Source organism: Eulemur rufifrons, chromosome 6, assembly GCF_041146395.1.
Source record: "Eulemur rufifrons isolate Redbay chromosome 6, OSU_ERuf_1, whole genome shotgun sequence".
In the NCBI taxonomy this organism is placed as follows: Eukaryota; Metazoa; Chordata; class Mammalia; order Primates; family Lemuridae; genus Eulemur; species Eulemur rufifrons.
Genome location: NC_090988.1, coordinates 28,103,622 through 28,129,279, shown reverse-complemented (window position 1 = coordinate 28,129,279; position 25,658 = coordinate 28,103,622). Strand labels below are relative to the sequence as shown.

Below are 25,658 nucleotides of genomic sequence, written 5' to 3'. Positions count from 1 at the left end.
ACACAAAATAGTAAAAACATTTTTAAAAAGAAGAACAAAGTTGGAAGACTCACACTTCCTGGCTTTAAAACTTACTACAAACCTAAAATAACAAAGACTCTGTGATATTGGTATAAGGATAGACATATAAATCAGTAAAAAATAACTGAGAGTCCAGAAATAAACCCATACATATATGGTCAATTGATTTTCAAAAAGTGTACAATGATGCTTCAAGGGGAAAGAATAGTCTTTTCAACGAATGATGCTGGAGCAACTAGATATCAACATGCAAAGTAATGAATTTGGACCTCTGTTTCACATAATACACAAAAATAACCTCAAAATGAATAAAAGAATTAAACATTAGAACTAAAAGTATAAAACTTTTTGAAGAAGAAACAGCAATAAATCTTTATGACTTTGAATTCATCAACAACATAAAAATAGATTGACTTTATCAAAATTAAGAAACCCTTTTGTTTTCAAGGACACTATTAAGATGGTAAAAAGTTAATAGAATGTAAAAAAATATTTGCAAATTATATATCTGATATGTATCTAGCATTCAGAGTATGTGAAAAACTCACAACCGAACAATAAAAGACAACTCAAGTTAAAATGGGCAGAAGATTAAGATATTTCTTCATAGAAGATAAACAAAGAGCCAATAGCTCATGAAAAGATGCTCAACACTATTCATCATTAGAAAACTGCAAATCAAAACCACAATAAGATAGTACTTCCCAGAAATCAGAATGGCTATAATAAAAAACACAAAAAATAACAAATATTGGTGAAAATGGGGAGAAACTGGAACCCTCATACTTTGCTTATGGGAACGTAACATGGTACGTAAATTAAGAAAACATTTTGACAATTCCACAAAAAGTTAAACACAGAGTCACCATATGATTGAACAATTCCACAGTTAGATACAGAAAACATACATTCCCACAAAAACATGTTAACAAATATCATAGAAGCTTCATTCATACTGGCCAAAAAGTGGAAATAAGCCAAATGTCAATCAACTAATGAATGGACAAAATGAGAATATTCCTGCAATGGAATATGATTCATCCACAAAAACGAGTGATGTACTGATACATGCTAAAACATGCATGAAACTTGAAAACCTTAGGCAAAGTGGAAGAAGAAGCCAGACATAAAAGGGCACATACTGTGTGATTCCAGTAATATGAAATGTACAGTGTAGGCAGATTCATAGATATCGAAAGTAGATTAGTAGTTGTCAGAACCTGGAGGGAGGGGAACATAAGGAGTGACTTCTCATGGTTATGAGGCTTCTTTTGGAGATGATAAAAATCTTCTGGAATTAGATAGTGATGATGGTTGCACAACTTTGTGAACATGTTAATAACCTGTAACTTGTGCATTTTAAAAGGATAAATGTTTTGACATTTGAATTATCTCTCAGTAAAAATAAAATAATGAGAATGGTGAAAAGGGACATCTGTACACTGGGCACCACTCCCCCAGCTTCAAATGGTCTTGTCAACTCCATCTCCCCACAGCTCCGAACTCTCTAAGGAGTACCCACTGTGATTGCAGAGCCTTCAGTGCCCTGCTACTGCTCTTGGCAGCCTCAGTTATGACCAACCTACCTACTCCGAAGGCTTCTCCCAGGAACTTTATATGAAAAAAATATAATGAAGGCTTTAAGTCACATAAGCAGCTATAGAAGCAACAGTGATTCCAAGAGAACAATGGCCAGAAGCATACTGTCAAAGTTTCATGGTGCTAGATGGCCATTGGACATTTGCCTGCTGAGATACTACCATGGCTACCAGGCCCTCTCCCCCTTACCCAAGTCCAAAGGCCACTTTAGCCAAGGGCATATTGGAAAATGCCCTTCCCAGGGAAGCTACAGCAGACTGGTAGGAAATCCAGCAGAGTGACATGCACCAGAGTGGAATGGTCAGCCCTTACTAGCCCCAAGAAATGCCAAAGAAACTGCTCAAGGGAAGAACTTTTTGATATAATTAGCACAAGCACCCATCAATCACAACTGAAGCTGATCATAGAGCCAGAGGCAGTTCTGGAGGTCCCCTGACAGGCACTAACCCTTTAGTTGCTGGATGGTGGGAAGTTGGGACAGTAATTAGCTATGCAAATAGGGAGGCTGGGACAGTAGGAGGAGTGTTTGCTCTGAGTAACGGGTTTTATCAACTAATCCAGAGCTAGTAAAATAATTTCACAATCAGTATGGTCATTCCCCTGCATGCAAACTAAATTATCAGCGCTGATTAAAATATGACTTGCTATTGAATTCTACATAGTAAGGTAAGTAAAGGGATGACTCAAGAATAGGTCCTAGGTTTTCCTTTGAACAAGTAGGTGCTGCTGAGATAACACTGAGTAAAGAGAAACAAAGTGAGGAGGGGTAACAAAGAACTTTCTGTGAGGCATATGAATTTGAGCAGCTAATAGTCATAAAAGCACATATGTTACATATGAGGCTGATTATATATTTTGAAATCCTTGGGAAAATTTGAGGCTAGAGATATACATTTTTAATAGTATTTTGAAACTCTGGGACTTTATGAAATCATATGGGGAGGATTTGTACCTAGAGAAAAGGGGACTAGGACCAAGCCCTGGCATGCTCCAACAGTCAAAAGAGAGAAAAGAAGCTGCCTGCAGAGTTTGAGGGAACACCGTCCACAAGACATCCCGTACTTTTAATATCAATTGCATTTTTAGTGGCTTCCTTAATCCACCATCAGTTTTGATAATTCTCTAGAATTACTTACAGAACTCACTGAAAGTTATCTCCTAGAATTAATTTGTGACACTACATATGCATTATTACCAACAGGGTAGCTCACTTGACCCTTGGTATCCAAAATTTTTATTGGGAAGGCTCCATGGTTGACAACACACATGGAGACCTTCAGTCAACATTTTTTCCTGGAGGTAGAGCAGATACCTTGGGGACCCAAAGTCCCCATCAGAAATCACACTGTTAGACTGTCCAGTGGCCAAGGCCCTCTGGTAAACAAAGACACTTTTACCAGGCAGAACATTCCAAAGGTCTATAGACCACCTTCCAGTAGTGTAGGTCAAAGGCCAGACCTCTTTTGTATAAGGTTAAGTCTTTACCGCACAGAGCTAACAAACAGGTTGAGGAGATAAAGGCAGAAGGAAAAACAAAGGATTGCAATAGCATGGTTTCCCAATAGCTAAGAGAGTATTTCAAGAATTTCAAGTATGTCGTTGTTTCACACTTAATATCCCCCTTGTTAATGTACCTTTCAAGAAGAAAGGAGTTCTCAGTTGTTTAAAATTCTATTAAAGTTTTAATGAAGATGAGAACAGGCATGTGGCCAGTGGATAAAGCAACACATTAAAAAACACCATTGGCAACCTTAAAAAAGTTTTGGTGGAGTGGTGAGACTTGGAGACATGGGTGGAAATGGAGACAATGAGTATAGAGTTTGCTTTAGGGAGAGAGAGAAATTGGGTAGTGGCTGAAAGGTGAAAAGAGATTATGGGAGAAATTGTATAAAGATGGATGATTTCTGAGCGTGTTTATACATAACCATAAAATATTGAGTAGATCAAGAGTTGTTGAAATGCAGGAGAGAACACCTGTAAAAGATGAATCTAGGAGACAACAGGAGATGAAGCCATCCTAAGAGAAGTGAAGGCTGTGGCAATGGGAAGATGAAGGAGTTTATTTCTTCTATTGGCTTCTATTTTATCAATGAAATGTGAGGTTAGGCCACCAGGCAAGAATAAATTGGGAGATGATGCTAGTGGTTTGACAAAAGAAAAGTAAGTATAAAATAAAATAAAAGTGGAGAAAGTAAACTCACTAAAGAAACGGTAAAATTGTCAGGGAGTGTTGAGTGTCCAATAATAACATATTGTATATTTCAAAATGACTAAGAGAATAAATGTCAAATGTCTCAACACAGAAAATGACATGTAAGCGAGATGGGGGGATATGTTCATTAGCTTGGTTTCATCATTCCATGTTATATGTGTGTGTGTGTGCATATATATACACACATGTATATAATTATGATTTGTCAATTAAAAATAATAAAAAAATTAGAAAAAGAACTCAAGCAGACATCATAAGCAAGAATAGCTATAGCCATTCCTTGTAACTCCAATGGAGGTAGAAAGAGGAGAAGGACTTGGAGGTATTGGCAAGAAAGTGATTGTAATGATGAAGTGAGAATCTGCACTGTGTAGGTGGGGGGAAGGGAAGGGAGTTGAGGGCACAACTATATTGTGTAAGACCAGATTGGAGCCTCAATTAGACAATTGTTTCAGTCATTGCCATTTGATGTCTTGCAAACTGATAGCACACTTTCTGTAGATGCTTGTGCATTGATACAGATATGATTTAGTTTACCGAGATGTCAGTACAACACACCATCTTTTCTCACACTTGGTCTCCCTGTTTTTGTCTTTTTTGGTTGACACTAAGATGCTCAGCCAATATTCCTGAAGCCCAATCATTTTGCTGAAGAGTTGGGACACAACATGGCTTTCAGTCTGTGCCACTCTTGGACAAAAGTAGCTCTTCTACACAGCACTTCCTACCCTGGAAAGATTCTGTCTGTGGCCCTTAGTTTTCCATCCCGGACATCCCAAGACATCCCAATTCCCCTAAAATTATTTGACCTGTAAAATAAAAGGTTTGGGTGCTTGATCCAGTGTTGTTGTTTCACTTTTAATATCCCCCTTGTTCATGTACCTAGAGAAAATGCCTTTTCCTAGTTGGTGGTTCCTGTATGCATGTTTGTGAAGGCGTTAATTCCCTAACACAAGACGATTCTAGAATAACTTAGAAAACAAGGAGAGCTTTTTAGAATTGAAAGAGATTCTAGGTAATTTCTTGTTGTAGGGATCAGCAAGCACAGCAGTGGCCACCCTTGCATGGCCTGGGGTTAAGTACATAGTGTATAGAAAGGAAAATGAGACAGGCTGAGGGTTCTCGGGAATAGACCCTAGGTGCTTCAAAGCAGGGAAGAGCATGCAGATAAATGGGCCAGGTATGTTCTCTTCAACATTGTCAGAACCAGGTTCTACCAGACTTACTAATGCTCTTGCTAGGTCAAATAGCAAATAAGTATTAGAATAATGAATAAAAATTATTTCGTGATCCATACAGTCTCTTAAAGATCTGCTTAGATTTTCTTCAGTAGAATGATAAGCCATTTCAATATAAATGTATATCAAACTTTGCAAACTAAAGAGCAGACTCTCTACTTAAACATATGAATTTAATAAGCAAAAAATAACACCTTACTACTTGACTTATTTATTTATTCATTTTTAATTTTGTAAATCACAGAAAAATATTGGTGAGTAGGAAGTCGATTAATGGTTTAAAATAACTTCAGCCTAGTGGAAACACCAACAATTAAGACTGATTTGTAAGTCTGTATTTTATAGACTAAATTCCAACTGAAAAGCTGTCCTTTCTTTTCATTTGACACTAATTAACAGAACTGTTGAAATTCTTAGCAGTAAATCCAAAGGGGGGGTTATTATGTGTACGTAACATATAAGAGTGAAATATCATTGGCTTTTCTCCCAAAGTGTTTCTTCTGTACATAGAGAATTAAATTTTCTTGTACGCATATCTGACTCTACACATTTGTGGATAGAAACGGATATGAGAAACATTTTTCAGGTAATATAATATACATATTTATTGGGATGTTTTTTAAACAACCAAATGCTCTTTTGTTAGGAAATGTCTAAATGACTGGAAATAATTGAGCTGACTTTTCTACACAAGAATAGCCAGGATCAAATTGATTACATTCATGCTCTGAAAATTCTGATTTGCTTGAATCCATTTACTGTAACAAATTGAAGAAACCCAGTTTTTAGGTCATATATTGTTCATGACAAAATTGCATGTGGAATTTACACATTTCTTCTGTCTAATACATTATAAACACATACTATATTTCTTTGTGGGCAGAAATGTCAATCACGGTAATTGTGATAACAGAGTTATATTTAGGTAGTTGTATATATGCTGACAATATTAAGATATCCAGAAAATTATAAATCCAGTAGCTTCGGCTATAAGCTAGACAACACCCTTCAGCTGTCAGAGACTCAGAGAAAGGAAAAAAGGCAAAATAGATTCATTTTTCCACTCTTTCCTCAGAGTCAAAATTGTCAACATTATTTTTAATTCATATACATATTTAAAACATTAAATGTAAAAGTAAGTTAAAATTAATAGATGGTATGAAAATATTTTCCAAGTTATTTCCAGGACAAGTAAATAAAGACTGGAGATTGTTGTGATAATAATCCCTTTGTTCTGACTAATACCCTCACACACAAACGCCTTTCCTTCTAGTCACCGCAGCTAGCTGACCTTAGGAAACTCAAGTAATGACAAACTAAAATTAGCAACCACATGTCCTTTGCCTAAAGCAAGCCACAGCTAAAGGATGGAAAACTAAAACAGAGGGAGGCCCACTAGAACTTGAAATTGTGCCTACTACTTCGTTAGTCATATATTCATTGTAAGCATTAGGTTTTACTATATAAGTTTAATGACAGACTCATAAGGCTCAAATAAGCCTTGAGAGTTTAAAAAATCCATATCCCCTCCTGCAGGTGGGACAGTTTAGATATTATAGATAGGTTAGAAAACTGCAGAGTGTTTGTTGCCTGTGTTCCTTGAATACTAATTTTCTGTGTAAAGGCATAAACGAATTACTAAACACTATGGAAAACTTCAAAGGCTCATGAAAAAATATGAATTATGAATAGAAATGGCTGTATTCCTGATACCTATTTTAGGCTTTGTCCCTTGGGTAGACAACTAAATGGGAGGCATCAAAGAGTATTGTCTCTGACACAAATAGGCTAACAGAATCCAGTAAAACTCAACGGGAAAGCAAAGATTTCAGGGCTATATTGTTGGATTTGTTTGGTTTTTCTTAAAAAGCATGCACTTTTTTTAGTTTATGTTTTATGACAAGCAGTTTTAAAAATTTGCTTTTTAACAGGAAAATATTTTGGACATATGTCACTTAATTTGTTGTTTCATTTTGTTTTGTTCTTGCCTTTTTGTCATATAAAAAAAAAAATTTACCTGTTTTGCTTTCAGATGAGTTTCTAATGATATCATTAATAACAGTAGTAGTAAAACAGATAACATTTATCATCTTCCCATTGTGTGTCATACTCTTTGCTAAAGTCTTCAAATCATTGGTTTCCAAATTATGAACATTAAAAAATCACCTGGGAAGGCAGGGTGTGGTAGCTCACGCCTGTAATACTAGCACTCTGGGTAGAGGCGGGAGGATTGCTTGACATTAGGAGTTAAGGCCAGTCTCAGCAAGAGTGAGACCTGTCTTTACTTAAAAATAGAAAAAAAAAATAGCCTCTACTAAAAATAGAAAAAAAAATTAGCCAGGCATGATGGTGCATGCCTATAGTCCCAGCTACTCGGGAGGTTGAGGCAGGAGGATCACTTGAGCCCAGGAGTTTAAGGTTGACGCGAGCTAGGCTGATGCCACGGCACTCTAGCCTGGGGGACAGATCAAGACTCTGTCTCAAAGAAAAAAAAAAAAATCACCTGGGAACCTTTGGAAAATTCTGAAGCCCAGGTTGTACACCATAGCAATGGAACAGAATGGCCAGGGATAGGAGGCAGGCATCAGTATTTTGGAAACTACTATTTTATCTCACAGGATTTTCTAAAAAGCCCTTTGAAATAGTGTAATTATGGTGCTGTCTAGGGCAGTTAAGCATGCCTGGTGTAGTGAACTGTCTGGCATTGGTTTCAAGCTCCGTTGTTTATGAGCTCTATATCATTAAACTTAATCTCACTGTGCCTCAGTTTTTTCACCTGTAAAATGAGCAAAATAATTAGTAGCTACCTTACAGTGTTTGTTGAAGGTTTATATAATGTAGGTAAACTGCTAAACAGAAAATAACTGTAGTTATTACTGTATCCCTATTTTGTTGGTGAAGAAACTGAAGCACAGAAAATTGAGCAACTTGCTAAAGTTTGCACAAGGTCCCACATAGCTTGAATGAATACAGTCCAAGCAAATATATACTATGACCTAAGTTTAGATAGCTACTCTTACTTCAAAATATGAAGTTCACTTCTCTAATCTATGTAAAATGGTGTAGGTTTTCAGGTGGTTACCTGAAAAACTGGCTTAAAACACTGAAGGGGCTGTAGTTGTATAGACATACCTTCAGCACCTTCTACCAGTTGGCTGTGGAGCTAGCTACTAGCAGCTTGCTTCTCACAGAGTCAAATCAACCACATAGATTGAAATTACAAGCATTCAAGAAATATGATGCATTTTGTTTACTAGGCTCTAATCCTGCTTATTTCTTGGAAATATGGACACTATGAAGTATGTGTTATTTTTTTCTTATGTCCAATGTAATGTATTACTGTAATTTTCAGATAAAGAAAATTAGCCTTCTTGAATATAAGACTACAAGGAAGGTGTCACTTATTGCTAAGAGTGGTTCTCAACTATAGAATCACTGGAGTAATTTTTTTTTTTTTTTTTAATTCTGATGGTGGGGCTTCATACTTAGAAATACTGACTTAACGGATCTTGAGTGAGGTCCACACATCTGTGCTTTCTTTAAAACTTATCCAAGTGATCCAAAAGTATAGTCAGGGTTAAAGATCACTTTATACAGAATATAAATGGTGATGCTTCATTATTGTAAATATAAGCTGAAAATATGCACAAGTCTAAAAACCTAGACATTGGCACTGCCAAACATCAATGGGAAGTACTTCAATCATGATTTATGTAGTGTTTTCAGTGTACATAGCAAGTTTTCAGCAGTGGATTGGAAGAGTGAATAGTTTTTTCAACTCCTATAACTTTTTTTTGTTGTTGTTGGCATGTTTCAGGAAGAGTGGCTCTGTTGAAATTTCTCTGGTATAAAAGTCTATGCCTCTTGACTTTATGAAAAGTCATGATTATAATAGAAAGGCAGAAAAATAAACAGAAGTGATCAGCTTTAAAATAAAACAGACATGAGATTTAAACCCAATTTTAATCCCATTTCCAAAATCTCCTGGCCATGTGACCTTGCACAAGATTTTTAATTTCTCAAAGACCATTTCCTTTGGTGTAAAATAGAGATACTAAAATCTAACCCAGCGATTGTTTGTTTTAGGTATGTAATAATATCGTGTTATGTATTACTTAGCTCAGCACTAGGGCATAACAAAAACTCAAGAATTCTTTGCCATTAGCTATTATATCATAATTCAGCATACGTATGTAAATAGAGGAAATGCCCAGGTTGCCATGGGAGAACAGAGGTGGGTCCCCCAAAACAGATGTGGATTGAGGAAGAACAGCTTCATTGAAGATATACTATTCACTGATTCAGAGTCTTTTAAAAAAAAATCCTATGATATACTTCTAAAGTCAGCTTGCTGAAGTAAGCCTTTAATTATTAATATACTTACAATTGCAAATGCTGTGTATTTTCCTGGCATTATATAGTTGTTGAGTTAAAAACCAAATCATCTATAAAATTCTTGACCCACTGTGACCTCATATGACACCTATATAACCACAGTGAATGAAGAAATAGAAATAAAATGAAACCTAATAGGAAACAATATATGATACTTATAAATCATACTAACTTTATTAAAGTTATTTGAGAAATGCCGCTTACAAGTGACCCTTGGAGTCATTTGTTGCATCATATTTGATGACAGTTTCCAAATTAAGTTTCATATATATAAAAATCCTACCCGTACTAACTCTCTAACTCGAAGGTTTTACTTTACACCTAGAACTATAAACAAAATAAGGAGAACAGACATTGTTTAAACCCTTTTAGGGCAGTCACAGTGATGTGCTTCAGCAAAAACCTCAGTAAAATTTTACATTGTCTTCATAAAGATCAGAGCACTGTATTGTTTTGGCCATGAAATCCATTATATCTTCATTTTTGTGCTTGTTTGTTATTTTAATTATCAACTATTATCCTGTAATTATCATTTCTCAAGTCACTTTTCCTTCATCCCTACAGAGTTTTAGTTTTATGAACTTTAAAATGTAACCTCTTGATACCTATATGAATATGTAATGATCAAATTAGGGTAATTTGATATTTATCACCTCAAATATCATTTCTTTGTGGTAAGAACATTGAAAATCCTTCCTTCTAGCTATTTTGAACTATGCAATAAATTATTGTTAACTATAGTCATGGAACACCAGAAATATGTACAATTATATGTCAATTAAAAATACAATAAAACTTAAAGGATAAAAACCCTTCCAAATTCATAGCCCTCTCTTTGCATAACACATTTGTTGATCAACCTGGCCTTATAATTGAAATATTATTGCCAAAATGAACTAAAATTGAGATTTCTAGTAGTATTTACATATGATGGAGATAAAATTGTCATCATTTAAAAATCCATCCAGTGAGAGGTGTCGCTATAGAAAGGGATCTTAAAGTTATAAAGAAACTATCATGTCTATATTTTACAACTGTTCTGTACCTTATTTTCAAATTATTTATTGGGTAGAAAATGCTGGGTTATTTAGGATGACTGAGGCAGTCTTATTCTGCATCATGTTAAACACTCATTACACAATAACAAGGAATTAATGGATGACTGCCCATTCAGAAAGGGAATGGAAGCCCACTTTAGGGACCAGCTACATAATCAATACCGTTTCAGATGTAAGCTCAGTTAGTACCTCACATTCTATCAGTGCTCTGTTGTCCATCAGAGAATGGGGAACCGTATTCTTATAAGATCAACATTTGACTTCATTAGGGGAAAACTTCTTTTTTCTATGAAAGGAGAGGATAGGAACTGTTAATTTCTAGAATTAGTGAAACCTGCATAGGACTTTTGTTAGCACAACTAGAACAGCCAACAAAATAGAGTTGCAAGTGGGAAACCCAAGAGCTATTGCTATCATCTTTAGGCACTCAAAACACTATAAACAAAGAAGGAAAATTAAAGGCAAGTTCCAAGAAGATAGCTTCTATCTTTCTAGTTCAATACTCTACTCCTGGATCCTAGAACTATGTCTGGCACAAAGTAAGTACACAACAAATATTTGTTAGAACAAGACAAATAAAGAATTTCACTTAATGCAAGATGTGAAATATACTCTAATTTTGCAAATAATTAATACCAGTTGTGATTACATATATGATGGGCATTAAATTTATATTTAGAAATTTGATATATTTTAATAATATGTTTGGCTGTCTGGTCCTTGCCTACCTCTGCAAACATGTCTTGCACCATTCTCCCCTTGCTCAATGAACCTGAGGCAAACTTGTTTCCTTTCTGGTTATCAAAAACCTAAACTCTTCCCCATCTCAAGTTCTTTGAACTTAATGTTCCATCTACTTGAAAGGCTTTTTTCCAGCTCTTCACATGCTGACACTTTCTCATCCTTTGTTCTTAGCTCCAAGTTCACCTCCCCAAAGACACCACCCCATGTCCTCCAATTTGCAATGCACTTATCATAGCACCTTGACTATCTGCTTCATAATCTTTATCACAATCTGACATGATATTGTTAAATTTATTTGTTTATTGTCACTCTCCATTTCAGCATGTTGCCTCTGACAACAAGACATTTATCTCATTTATCTTGGTCTCTTCAGCACCTAGAACAACACCAGAAACCCTATTATGCATGTTTAATAATTTAATGCTAATATTTATACTCATATTTATGTTTATATTTAATATATACATTTAATTTTTAAACTGTGTTAAAAGAATTCGTTTTCTCTTTTCTCTTTAAGGTTTGCATGGGAAAAACTTAGTGAATCACTAGTCACCTGGTGGCAACAAACATAACAGAGGAAAAAATATTTGCCTTATGTGGGTGTGATTTTGTAAATCCAAACTTCTAAGTTCCATAGAGAGTGTTACATTGCTGTAAATGCCATCAACTGTTAGATTAGGTTTCTGTCTATTCGGTACAAATATAAGAATAAACAATGAAAAAATGAGACAAATGATCAAGAAGTCTTCAAATATATATAATTCTATAGAAAAAGAAATCTGGGGTATTTATTTTTATTAAAATACATAGTATCACGGAAATTAAACTGAACTGCACTAAAATCACAAGAAATCATTGGCTTGTTACTCCAGAAATCTGCTATTTGCTTATTATATAGTTTAGACTAATTTAAAAGAAAAATAGTTTGGAGCTTCCATGTGTTTAGTTTATCAGAAGCTTGAAACAATGGCCATAGTGGTTTTTACCCTGTTAAACAGAGTATCTGCCAATTCAAGATAAAATTACCAGGTGAGGGGAAGTCAAGCCATACTTATTCACTACGAAACAGGAATTAAGACTATTTCAGTCAAACAACAGACAATCAATTATCTCCCATTTGATTATAAAATATGATTTGGTTTTAAAGACTCAATTTCTTGACTTTTTAATAATGGCCATTATGACAGGGGTAAGGTGGTATCTCATTGTGGTTTTGTGTTTCCCTGATGATTAGTGATACTGAACATTTTTTCATATGTAACTTAGTACAACCCCTATGGAAAACAGAGAGATTCCTCAAGGGTCTATTACAGAAGTAGACCTAACCATCGATCCAGCACTACTGGTTATTTACCCAAAGGAAAAGAAATAATTTTATCAAAAGGACACTTGCACTCAAACGTTTATCACAGCACAATTCACAATTGCAAATATAGGGAATCAACCTAAGTGTCCCTCAATTCATGAATGGGTAAAGAAAATGTGGAGTGTGCGTGTGTGTGTGTGTGTGTGTGTGTGTGTGAAGTACTACTCAGTCACAAAAAGGAATGAAATAATGCCTTTCACAGCAACTTGGATGTAACGGGAGACCATTATCTTAAGTGAAGTATCTCAGGAATGGAAAAACAAACACCACATGTTCTCACTAATAGTGGCAGCTAAACGATGAGTACACATGGGCACAAAGAGATGTAAAGACATAGGAAACCAAGATGGGGGGCTGAGGGATTAAAAATTGGATACCTACATGATGGTGCAACGTGCACTACCTGGGGAACAGAAACGCCTGGAGCTCTGACTCGGGGGGAAAGGCGGTACATGGGCAACGTATGTAACCTGCAATTCTGTATCCCCCATAACAATAAGATGAAATAAAAAAAAAAATTGACCTTCCTATACAATGAACACTGTCCTTGTGACAGACACACTGAAAGCCCTGACTTTGAATTACACAGTGCATCCATGTAATAAAAGCATTTGAACCTCTCCCTAATATTTTGAAATAAAAAACAAAGACTTGGTTTCCTCTTTTTTTAAGGGTTAGTTCAACTATGTCAGCATTTGTGGAGTACACATCTACTGAGAGTTGGGAAGACTACATCATCAGACGTGGTTGTGGAGAAATTAGACTGAAAGTAAAATTCCCTACGGGTAAAGATAGAACGTGAAGAATGGGTGTACTTAATAACAAACGTTTAGAGAATATTTGTTTTCTTCTTATGGAGTTCTTTCACACACATTATTTCAACTGACTTTAAAAATTAACCTTATGGAGGGCAGATACTAGTATTACTTTATAAGTACTAAGTTTAAAGTATCTATTTTTGAAAATTGAGAGATCTAGGTAAATCTAAGACTTCTGATCTGCCTCTCTGATTCATGTTAACAGCCTGCAGGAGCCTCTGGATAGAATCCATGAGTAGTTCACAGAGTTTGGAAAGCTAAGTCTCAGCAAGGTGATTATTAAAAGGAATCTCGTAACAGTGTAGTATTTAGTCTAAAATCTAGTTCAGGGTTATTTCATCTGTTAATAGGTATTAGAATATTCAGCTTCTTGACATTTTCCTACAAGTAAAATAAAGGATTATTTGTTGTGGAAGAACGTATATGTGTATGTATATATAGTAATACATAATGTTTGTTATATTCATATGTGCTTATGTGTACACATGTACATATTCAGAGAGATGTATATGTATGATATATATGTATGAATTATAAAACGTGAATATATTCTCTCAACCTGACTGAAACCATTTTTTACTCAGTAACTTCTCTGGCATACACCAATAAAAGTAATAATATGTTAGCAAAATGTAAAGTTGGTTTATTAAACAAAATAAAGAAAAGAAAAATAATATGGTATACCTACTGGGTCTTTATTATTTTTCTCTTGTTAGAAGATAACTGAAACTGTAGCATAAATTAATGGAAAATTAATGTATTCTGGAATTAGTGGCAAGAAGGTCGGCTGATAGAGGGGTCTAGGTAATAGTGTCTTCCCAAATCTACCTTTCCTTTCTTTATCAGAAAATGTCAGTGCTTCCCTTGGGGGAGGCCTACCAGAATATAGACACATGTTCCCAGAGAATCTTATCCTTGGGTACTTTTTCTAGTACTTTTTAAGCAATACCCTAATAATATGACTTCTTCCAAAAATACAGCTTTGGGGCTGGAATAGGTGGAGCCTTTGTTGCTGCTTAATACTTCACAAGATTTCCTACGCAGCCTGGTCTGCAAATAATGATGCTTTCTTTTCTCCTTAGTCTCAGGGTTCTCAAATTTTAGCATGCACCAAAGTGACCTGGGAAGCATATTAAAATTACAGTCTCCCAGGTCCCACACCTGGTATTTTTTTATCCTGACAATAGCACCATCTGGAATGAATCATTGTATTCCTTTGACAGATAAGGAAATTGATATCCAGAGAAATGTCCCACGGACAGTGAGCAAACAATCCGGGTAATACACAAACTATGCTTTCAATTCACTCACTAATCGCTATCAAAGAAAATCATAAATATAAATGCATTTTCTTTAACTCAGGTCTCATCTTAATCTTTTTCTCCGCATTCTAATTCCTAATCCAATTTGTACTTGTCTCAGTCTTGTTTACTTGGTAAGCCTTACTTTCATTTTGTACATCCCATTTTCTTTTATTCCACAAAGACTCTTCCACATGTCACTTCTGGACCCATTGAAATCCCTGTCCTCCTTTTCTTTAAGATTTACCCATATTGAGCACACGAATTGTAAACCCATGGAAGAATATATCAAGATGGTGAAAGAATTAGCTGCTGATACTAGAATTTCTTTTGTGAAAATCTTTTGTAGTTTGTACTTTTCTTCAAAGCATTAAGCATAGTGTATATTTGCTAGTTCTAATCAACAACCTAGGAGTGGTCAGCGCACCTAACAGTGAGTACACACTTCAGCGGTGGGTAGCTGCCTACACACCCTAGAGGTAATGCTTCTATGTGCTTTGGTTATGTGGCTAAGTTTTTCCAGGATCAACAATGCATGATTTGTTAATTAGCACAGTTGATTCTGGAAATTTTTTTTTCTTCTTGATGACATATTGGCATTCGAGCTATGAGGAATAGTTAGAACTGGTATTGTAGAGACAATTCAATTGTCCTTAAATAAACAGGACTCCAGGAGCCAGAGACCTTCACCTTCCAAAGTAGCACCTGAAAGTTGATTTGGAAACAGTTTTGTGCCTGGCCATTAACCCAGCTGATTCTTTCAGTCTGCAATCTACTATATCATTACTCAAACTTACTTTTAGGACTTTGTTGATTTTCCTGTGGTGAACTTTTCATAAAAGGTATTGGATTACAGAAAAGACAAAGAGCTGAGGCTTCGTTAAAATTACAAAGCATGTTACTTGACTCGGTGTTCCTACTGACTAATAACTGTTTGTGTGTATACATAATATGCATATATTATATGTATATAAACTTGCTTTCATTTTAACCTTGGAGTAAGGTAGTAGGAAGAAAATATAGAGCCTTCAAAGAGGTTACCGATATTTACTAAAATAAAATATAAATCAACAAAAGGCTATAATCATTATGTACAGAAAAATTGGCTTGAGTTACTTTACAACAAAATAGATGTGTGTTGGTTTGAAAAAAAAAAATCTATTTTTCAATGCTTCTAGTTGAAGACATGATCAGATTGCTCCACACTGGACAAGGAAAGATGTAATAACTACATTTCCTAGTTTCTGTATTTAATGTCTTGATATCCTGGGGCCTTTCTGACCCTGCAGAGACTGCCCCTCCTAGGGATAGCTAATTGCTAGAAATAGCAAAAAAAAACTTGCCTAGCAGCGAGTCTTTCATATGCAAACCAATCAATATGGAGCCCTTACCCCCACCACTTCCTTTGTCCAACTCTCACAGTGCTCTTACACTCCAGGCCACTACCCACCTTCCCTAATCACCCCAGGACCAGGTATCAGACAAGTAGGAACTTCCCCTATGCTCCAGAGCTCACTGAAATTATGCAAACTAGGCAATCTCGAAGCTGCTTATCCTGCCTCTCCCTTCCTTCAATGGAAAACACTATAAAGGCTCCTGTGCACATTTCCCCTCTCTTGTTCTGTTTCTTCAACACACCTGGGACTTCTTGTGTGTCCCTGCATGATGGGCTGTGCCTCTATTTCTAGGGATCTGTGAGTATAAAACCTTCTTTCTTCATGACATTTCTGCGTTTGTGTGCCTTACTTATCACACCTGATTAAAACAAATCCCAGGTGCTCTTAATCACAAAAGGAGTTGGGATTCAGCTGTTTTAAACAGCAAGGAGAAAACAAAGTGAGCTAGAGAGAAAAGTGAATCCGAGCACTAGAGGAAAGAATACACACTACATTAGGTGATAGTGTTGATGGTGTCCTGGCTTCAAGAGGGTGATCTGACAGGAAGGGGAGCCTGGTAGGCTTGACTTGAAGATAAGTTTTCTTAGTTAAGACCACACAGTTTTAATTTAGATTTCAAATTTCAGATATATTGATAGTGGTAGGAGATGGGTATAATTTATAGAATATACCTATTTCCAAGCAACCCCCACCTTGCTACTATTTCCCTATAGTCCTTCAATTCTTCAGTAAAGCTGGCATGAGTAATAAATATTGAGATTTTCCCTAACCTTAAAATTAAAGATTCAAGCTAAGTTTATGTATCTCTCTGACCTCAAGGAGTCCACATGATGTCTAATTTAGAGAAATAATGTTAATCCTCCCTTTCCTAATATTTTTTCCTATAGGATACACCTGGTATATAAAACAATGCCAACCTGTAAATTAAAATAAGCAGAACATATAGAATACATAATGTTAGAGAAATCTCATTCATTTCTGGTTAACTTAAGGAAAAGCATTCTTTTTATCTTTGTGTTAAGATACTTTCTCAACTTGATTGATACATACTAACAAATACTATCTACTAAATGCAACTTAATTTATATTGGAAAACTCTAGATGAAAAATATCCAAAGATATACAACTAAATATCAGTGCAGTAGCTGCAGATTCAAATAGTGTGAATCTGTTCTGTAGTGGAGATCAATTTAACATTTTATTGAAAACAGAATATATGAACATTTTGAAAATATGCTGATAAGGCATTCTCTTGACATTTGTTTTTCATTCATAAAATAATAAAGTTACTATCTAAGAGTCTCTGTGATCAAAATAATAACAGTAATTGATTATGCATTATTTGCTCTTTTATGAACAACTAAAAGCACTGAAACTATATAGAGAAGCAAAGGTAACTTGGCATTCTCGAATAAAGTGTTCATAAGGAGTACAAATTTGGAGAAGGGCCATTTTGCTTATAAAAACATTTGCTTATAAAAAGTTGATTTACTCAAATTAAGGCCTTCATTGATGCCCCTATAAGCAGGCCATTAATTCACTCAGTCAGCAAACATTTACTGAGTGCCTACTCTATGCTAAACACCAAGGAATAAACACAAATATGACAAGATTTCTGCCCTCCAGATGTTCATAGCCCAGACTGATGATAGATATGTAAATAAAAAGAGGTACACTATTACATGACAAGTGTACTAACCGAGTTATAATTGAAATATAGGGGAAATTGGAATTCACAAAGAACCAATAATTGTCTGGGGGAACTGGAGAAGTTAAACAAGAGCTAAGTAGAAAGGAATTTGGCAAATGCAAAGGAGAGAGTGTCAGATGAAGTAAAAAGGATGAAATTGCGAAGGCTCAAAGGTGTAAAAGAATAGCAGCTTGTGAGTATAGTACAATTCATCCTGTGGGCAGGAGCACAATCAATGAAATTCTGCCTGTGTGTTTGCTATGCCCGCAAAATTCACATGCCATGCAAACAAACCCAGCAAGCAACTCCTGAAGTTTGACTAATATTATTTTAAAACATAACGATCATTGAATCATGAAGAAAAATCCTGTTCAATATATATGAAAATTATGTTTATAAAATTTAAAAAATCATATATGGAATGGATTAATGTAATTATATCCATCTCAAGGACATTGGCTTTGCAAGTTTAGATACAGGCTTGTAAAGAAGCTACGATGTAGTTTAAGGACCAAAAATGAAAGATAATGAAAATGGCAACTTACCATGTGTTGTCTGTAGACAATTGATGCCTGGTGCAATCTACTCAGCATCTTCATTAGTGAGCTAAAAGAGGGTGTAAATAACACCACATTAATGATATTCACAGATGATAACAGATTGGAAACTGCCTCTCTGACACCACTGTTGGATGTGAAGTCACAACAGGGAGGTAAAATATCTTAGAAATATTGGTAGACAATTAAAGTGGGAGAAAAGATTTAGCTTCAGATAAGAAACGTGGTAATTGAACAATCTAGAGAGAAAGAATAAGATACACAAAGTGTGTGGATGTGTGAGTGTATAAATGCTTCAGTCTGGCTAAGAGCATCAAGGAAGTTATGACATTATTGTCAGTGACAAATGGAAGGCGATCAAAGGAATTAACTGCCTATGACATGGGAGATAAGAAATACACTTACTTCCCTGAAGAATGTGAAGACTTTGGAAATAAAGGACTCTCTTAACAGCTCTAAAATCAATACAATAAGTGATGAGCAGACATTTTGGGGGAGAACACCCACAACAGAAGTGTGTTTTAAAGGAAAAGGTGGAAAATGTCTCTGTTTCGCATTTAATCTATCCCTAGAAGATCTTCAGAGCATACACTGTAAAACAAAATGCTGACTTGAGAGTACCGTCTTCAAAGAATTTATAATCTCCTGAGGTCACCTGCAGTGGTTATCCGGAATAGTAAGAGCCGTTGCAAAGCTTATAGGTCATATCTAATAGAGTGCTCAAGGTTTAAAACCAAAGAAACTACTTTTTCCCAGTTACAAGGGGAGAGAAGTATCCGAGGGAAAAAAAGAGAAAGAAAAACACATCCAAAATGTCAGGAACCAGATAACTCCAGAAACAGCACAGGAGGTGAGGGGATAGAGCCAGAACAAAACAACAGCTAGGAGAAAAGATGGAAAGAAAACAAGGAAGCAAGGAAGAAAGGAGGGAAGAAGGAAGGGAGAGAAAAGAGAAAGGGAGAGAAAAGAGAACAGGAGGAAGAGAGGGAGGAAGGAAGGAAACTTTTCTATAAGCAAGGCTTAGTGCTCAAAGTTGACTTTTACAAGCTGCCAGCTTTATCATCTCCTGTGGTCTTGCCTCATTATGGGCACAAAAGTAGGCAGATAATTCACCTACTGTTAAAGATAAATGTAAATGTTCCTTAAAATTAATCTTATATAAAGGAAACATTAATGAAATCATATATATCTCATGGTTTTTTTCTTTTAATTCTTAGATTTTTATGCAGTGGAAATAAAGATGCTCTATTCAGATATTCTACAAGTAGTATCTCGCTAGAGAAAGTCAGAAAGGTAGAAAAGGATGAATTAATGATTATAATTCCCAGTAAAGCCATTATTTTAGGAAGACTGTGGTGAAAAATGTATTGACTGGGAAATATTATTCAGAAGGCAGAATATTCTACTATATAGAAGGAAGAAAAGGCATCAAAATTAGCCAGTAGGAAAAAAAAAGATATTAAGCTCGTTATGAGTAGCTTAACAGTCTGGTCAAGCCAGGGATAGAAAGAAAGAAAACAAGTAGAGAACACAGGCAGAATTGTGAAAGGGTTTGTGTTGTTTAACACACAAGAATGAAAGCAGCCAAGAATATTTTAGGAAAACAACAATGGTCAAATATTCATTATACCCTCTTGCTGTGACATGGAAGTTTGGCCTTATTTGGTGGTGAGAAATGACATTATAATAAGAGAAGGGTCAAGAAAGAAAAAATAATAATTAGAGAAACTGTAACCAAATTTAAACAAGCTAAATGGCAGTAAGAAGTATAGCCACACGTGCGGTCCAGCTGGCTTGACCTTGCAGGATGGTCCAGAGAAGTGTGTGGTAGAAACCGTGGCTCAGAAAGTGGTATTATAATAGGGATGAATGTCACTGAGGTACAAAACAGCTTCTAGTTTCTTGTTTATTTCCCCTTTCCTATTGTAGTCAAGTCAATACAGATATTAAATCATGTACTCACATATCCACACTGTCTCTTCCGTTCTTCTCACCTGCAGAGCGAAATCTAGAAGGCATCTCAGACTGGGGAAATGTGGAAGTTCACTCATTAAATGAGCCTGGGCCCTGAGGATTCTGGGAAGCAAATCCATTGGTTGGCCATTCTCCCAGCCATTAAGCTTACCCAGGTGGAGCTCATTCCCCCCAGCCCTTAGGCTTACCCAGGTGGAGCTCATTCCCCTGGCCCTTAGGCTTACCCAGGTGGAGCTTATTGCCCTGGCCCTTAGGCTTACCAAGGTGGAGCTCATTCTCCCAGCCCTTAGGCCTACCCAGGTTGAGCTCATTCAAGAAGCTTATTCATTCTAGATCAGAAGATCAGCAGAAGAAACAAAAGAATCCCTGAGATTTCCAATTATTGCCTGTTTCGTGTTCTCCAGAGAAACAGAACCAATAGGATGTGTGTATATATGAAAAGATATTTACTTTAAAGAATTGGCTCATGTGATTGTAGAGTCCTGGGGAGCCCCAAATCTGGTGGGAAGGCAAGCGGGCAGGCGACTCAGAGAAAAGTTTCAGTTTGAATCAGACAGCAATCTGCTGGCAGAATTTTTTCTTGCTCAGGGGAGGTGTTTGTTTTATTTGGGACTCCGATTGATTAGGTGAGACCTACCCACATTAGGGAGCGCAATCTGCTGTACCCAAGTTCAATTTAAATATTAATCTCACCTAGAAAATACCTTCACAGAAACATCCTAAATAATGTTTGACCGAATATTTGGGCACCGTGAGCCAGCCAAGTTGACACAAAATTAACTATCACACTGCCTATGGTAATAAGGGTGTTTTCAGTAGAATTAGAGTCAAAATAAAACTTCCTTGAGGATTATCAAGTGGAAAATCTGCTGAATGTAATAAGAAATATGATTAAATATGAAATTTTATTAGATTCCAGAATTTTTAGATAAACTTCATATGTATATATAAGTATATATTGTACATACATAATTTGTTTTCATAAGTATATTTGGAAACATACTTGTTTATTTACCAATAGACTAGTTGGGTGTCTATTCACATTTTTTGAACAAACTGTGTTTTGTAGAATAGTAGAATCATTCCTTAAATTCTCTATTCATAGCAATTCAAATAAACTGGCTGCTGGTAAAATATCACAAATAATTTAAGTGCTATCCTTCTTACTCCTTTCTTAAGAAAGTTCAGGGAGAATTTTATTATGGATATCAGTAAAAATACTGATCAATTTTTTAGTACTAGTTTTACTAGTTTGAATTTTTAAATATCCAATAAATGGTTTTTCCTCTACAAAAAATACTGCAATACTGCTAGCTAGAAGCACTGTTTCTCTTTTTAGATTTCCATAGGCATTTAGAAAATATTCAGTTAATATCTGCTTATTGAACACATCCTCTCTGCAGTCATTTACATGGGCATCTTATATATTTTATGCACATAAAATATGTTCTTAGTAACAAAAATGAACTGCCACATCCTGATATAAGTTTTATACTAGCAAAACCAAATTATCTAGGTCTACTTTTACTATGCCTGGAAGACAAAGTAGATGTTTTCAAAATCCATCAGAAGGGAGAGTTTATAAGTTAAAGCTTTTGGCATAAAGCAATTTTTGTCCCTTCATTAAAATTCAGCACAGGACACATCTGCTAGAGGATGAGCTGATCTATTGTCAGTTCTGGGTGACCACAATAGCTGTAGGAAAAAGAGGGCCCTAGATGAGTCAGGGCTTTGTACAGCATTGTGAAGTACACTCAGGGACTACAAAACACAGGAATAACCCCACCTAGAGGTCGCTGTGAAGTCATATTGCCACTGTGCATAGCCTCACTTCCCCCTTTATAGTAGAGAAAATCTAGTGTTGGAGTAATTAAATTATTAGCTTACAAGTTAGAAGCCTCTAATTCAGGTTTTCTGACTTTCAGTCTAATGTTCTTTCTACTGATGTCTAATTACTAGACCCATAAGGTTAAGCTGTTTCAAATTATTTCTGGATTACAAGAGTGCACACCAATAGGGGGGATAGACACACCTGAAGCTCTGACTCAGGTGGGGCAAAGGCAATATATGTAACCTAAGCATTTGTACCCAGGTAATATGCTGAAATAATAAAAAAAAAAAAAAGAGTGTTCCCTTGCGTCAAGAAAACATGTAAGGGACATGATTTGGGATGTTAGAAATGCAAAGGGTTTCAGAAAAGTCAAACAAAACTATAGAAAGCAATATTCATGTTCCCTAAATGGCTAAATGAACATATAGAATGCTTTCACCCAACAGCTATTATTGAACACCTAATATATCCCAGAAGACCTGGAGCGGTGAATGAAGTTGTTATGGCCCTTGCCCTAAAGGAAATTTCATTCCAATATCTCCTGAGTGATTTTCATGGAAGCGCCAATTCTAATGGATATGTATTATTTATGTTAAATAGTCTAGCCATGGTCTGCTAGAACCCAAGACTCATTCCTAGATCTGATCTTCTTTATATTCTTTAATTTCTTTATTTGTAATAGAGGGGAAATTTCTTATAGGACTTTTGTGAGAATAAGATAGTATATATCAAATGCTTAGAACATGGTAGGTGTTCAATACTACCTAGCTCTTCTCACTTTTTATTCCTATTGAGATGTTCTACTGTTTCTTTTGGCCATAATATAATAACTCTATTGCAGACTGCAGATTCTCCCCCAAACCTCATTATTATTCAGGGCTGTTGTCTAAATTAAGAAGATTTGCACACTTATATCTGTTTGAATGTGGTTCTTATATTGGCTCTTTGCATTTAACCAGTTTTGCATGTTTACCTATATCCTCAGGCTACTATGTCTTTGAGTCCGGGAGACAAGACCTCCATTTCTCACTGTACCTGATGCCTGTGTGAGCCTGGCCCACTCTCTTCACGTGCTGCTCCTCCCTGTTGCTGCAGAAGCAGCTTTTCACTGATCTCCCTTCCTTACTCTCAACCCCAGTGCCCCACCTCTCAAAAGGTAGTGGAATCTGTGCAGTGCCAATAAGTCCTAGCACATGGGAACTTCTTAAGTATTAACTTTCTTCGTCCATTCCGACAGCTTCTAAGAGGGGGCTCTGTTTCATGGGCTTCAGTGGTAACTCTGACATCATCTGACCTTTAGGTCCCAATTACCTCGCTTATTTCTGCTCTGTGTGGTGATCATAGCTACATACTCTGCCTCTGTGATTTAGGGAAGAAAGAGTTCCACGTGAAAGCTAGCTTGAAATTATTTCCCTGCTAGGAAACAAAAAATCATTTTCTGTTTGATGTTTTACGGTTCCCTTTCAAAATGTTCACCTTTCTCAGGCATTTGCAGATGAAGGGAAGATGTAATTATGCTTAGTGTGCAAAAGCAAAAACATATATTTAGATTTCTATTATTAAAGTAGAAAAATCCTCTTTGAAACATTTTAAAAAATTAACCCTTTCCTACCCTGTGCTTATTTAACTCTATTAGTAAAAGGCAGAAGTGGGACTATGTCATAGAAATAGTAGCATCATTCTTATTTTCACAGGTTATAATAGTCTTCGGTTTTTCTGGTATACAGAGCTGCATCATGATGTAGATGTAATTATGCAAATGCACATTCGCTTGCTTACTACTTACTAGAATAACATAGTCTTCACTGTTGTACCCTAGCACTTTGCCTATCCTTTTATTCAGGAATTTAGGAGCAGCTCCAAATATTAGCAATATTCAAAAGAAAACAAACATACTTGATAAGAGCCACCCTTCTCAATAACTAGGACAATACCAAGTGGTTTCTTCACCCTACCCCTACCCTCAGGTAACAAATATATACTTTTTGGGGACTGGCCGGGAAACACATTAAATGGAAAAAAAAAGTAAATGTAATGTCTTTCTCCTCCAGGCTTCAGATAATTGTGATCAGAGAGTAATGTCATAATGGAATCTAGAGAAGGGGGCCAAAAAACACTGTGAACAGAAAGTTTTTGTTTTCATGGTAACATCTAAAGTAGGCCAGAGTTTACTTTTCCTTCCTAGGAAGGAGCACACTATTAATAGAATTACTTGGGTGACTTTATTTTCAAAATACAACTATATCCCTCCATCCTGAAAATTCTGAACCCTAAATTCAGGTGGGGACAGAGCAGATGTGTATAATTAAGGCCCCAGAGATGGATCTGATAACCTCAAACTCATCCTTCCTACTCCTCCCTCCCAGCCCTGGCCTTCAAATTACTGACATGGAGCAACATTAAAGCTTCCTTTCTACTCCAGTATAAAGCTAAGTAACTCTCTGTAATGATATTTCCTTACAGTTTATACTAATTAATTTTTTTTATATTTTAAGAGCAAGTATTTACTGACCTCTTGTTATGTGCCAAAGTCTGTGTTAGGCACATGTTTCAGAGGGTAACAAATCCTCAATCTTTTCTCCATAGAGCTTCAAGACTACTTGGCTCTCAACAAGTAACTTCTCTATATTTCTAGTGGAATTTTCTAGAGAAGGTAAGAAGTACATTAATTTTTTATAAAATTGATAATAAAAGTGGAATTTGTTACATAAAGTTTTCTTGAGTGTCTTAGAATGTTATATATCTAACCAAGACAACTACATAGAAATAAATAAAAAGTATGAAGTTTAGAAAATTCTCCTGCTAACCCCTTTGTGTTTCTAGCCTCCATTTTTTCCTACACAAATCACTCTACCCCTTAATTTTAAGGTGCTTCTGTTGAATCATGAACTCCTAGCATCTCATTTTGAGTAATGTGCCAATCTCCAAATTATCTCTTATCCATTTTTTTTCTGTCAAATATACACAGTTCTTGGACATTTTATGGCACTGAAGAATTATTAACAGTTTTATTTTTAGGTGTGAAATGAAAGTTTAGTTATGTTATTATATATATAATAATATTATATCTTATTTAGAAGAGCCATAAGCTTTTAAATATAATGAGTGAAATAACATGGTGTCTAGGGCTTGATTCAAATCACTGTGCAGGGAAAAATGGATTGGGATTACAAATGAAGTAAGATTTTCTATGAGTTGATAACTGTTGAAACTGAAGGTATATGGGATTCGATTATAGTGTTCATTTTTGTTGTTGTTTTAAAAACTTCATTTTGTTAGAGCAGTTTTAGGTTCACAGCAAAACAGAGAGAAAGGTATAGATATTTCAAAGCACATCAGCTTAGATTCCTCTCTGATTCAGTTAGTTTGGCTCGAGTGAGTTGGGATTACATACTTTAAAAACACTCTCTTAAGTGATTTTAATATGTACAACAATTTAAGAAATATGGCAGTAATA

At 35.7% G+C, this 25,658-nt stretch overlaps 1 long non-coding RNA gene across 1 annotated transcript in view; it reads right to left on the bottom strand.

The window, feature by feature from the left end:
* Nucleotides 1–20,403, bottom strand: part of LOC138383870 (uncharacterized) — a 91,285-nt gene extending 70,882 nt beyond the window's left edge. The window contains exons 1-2 of the long non-coding RNA XR_011233665.1: nucleotides 20,360–20,403; nucleotides 18,385–18,445 (exon numbers count right to left, since the gene is read on the bottom strand). This is a non-coding gene — a long non-coding RNA (uncharacterized lncRNA). The remainder of the gene's footprint in view (nucleotides 1–18,384; nucleotides 18,446–20,359) is intronic.
* Nucleotides 20,404–25,658: the final 5,255 nt, after the last annotated feature.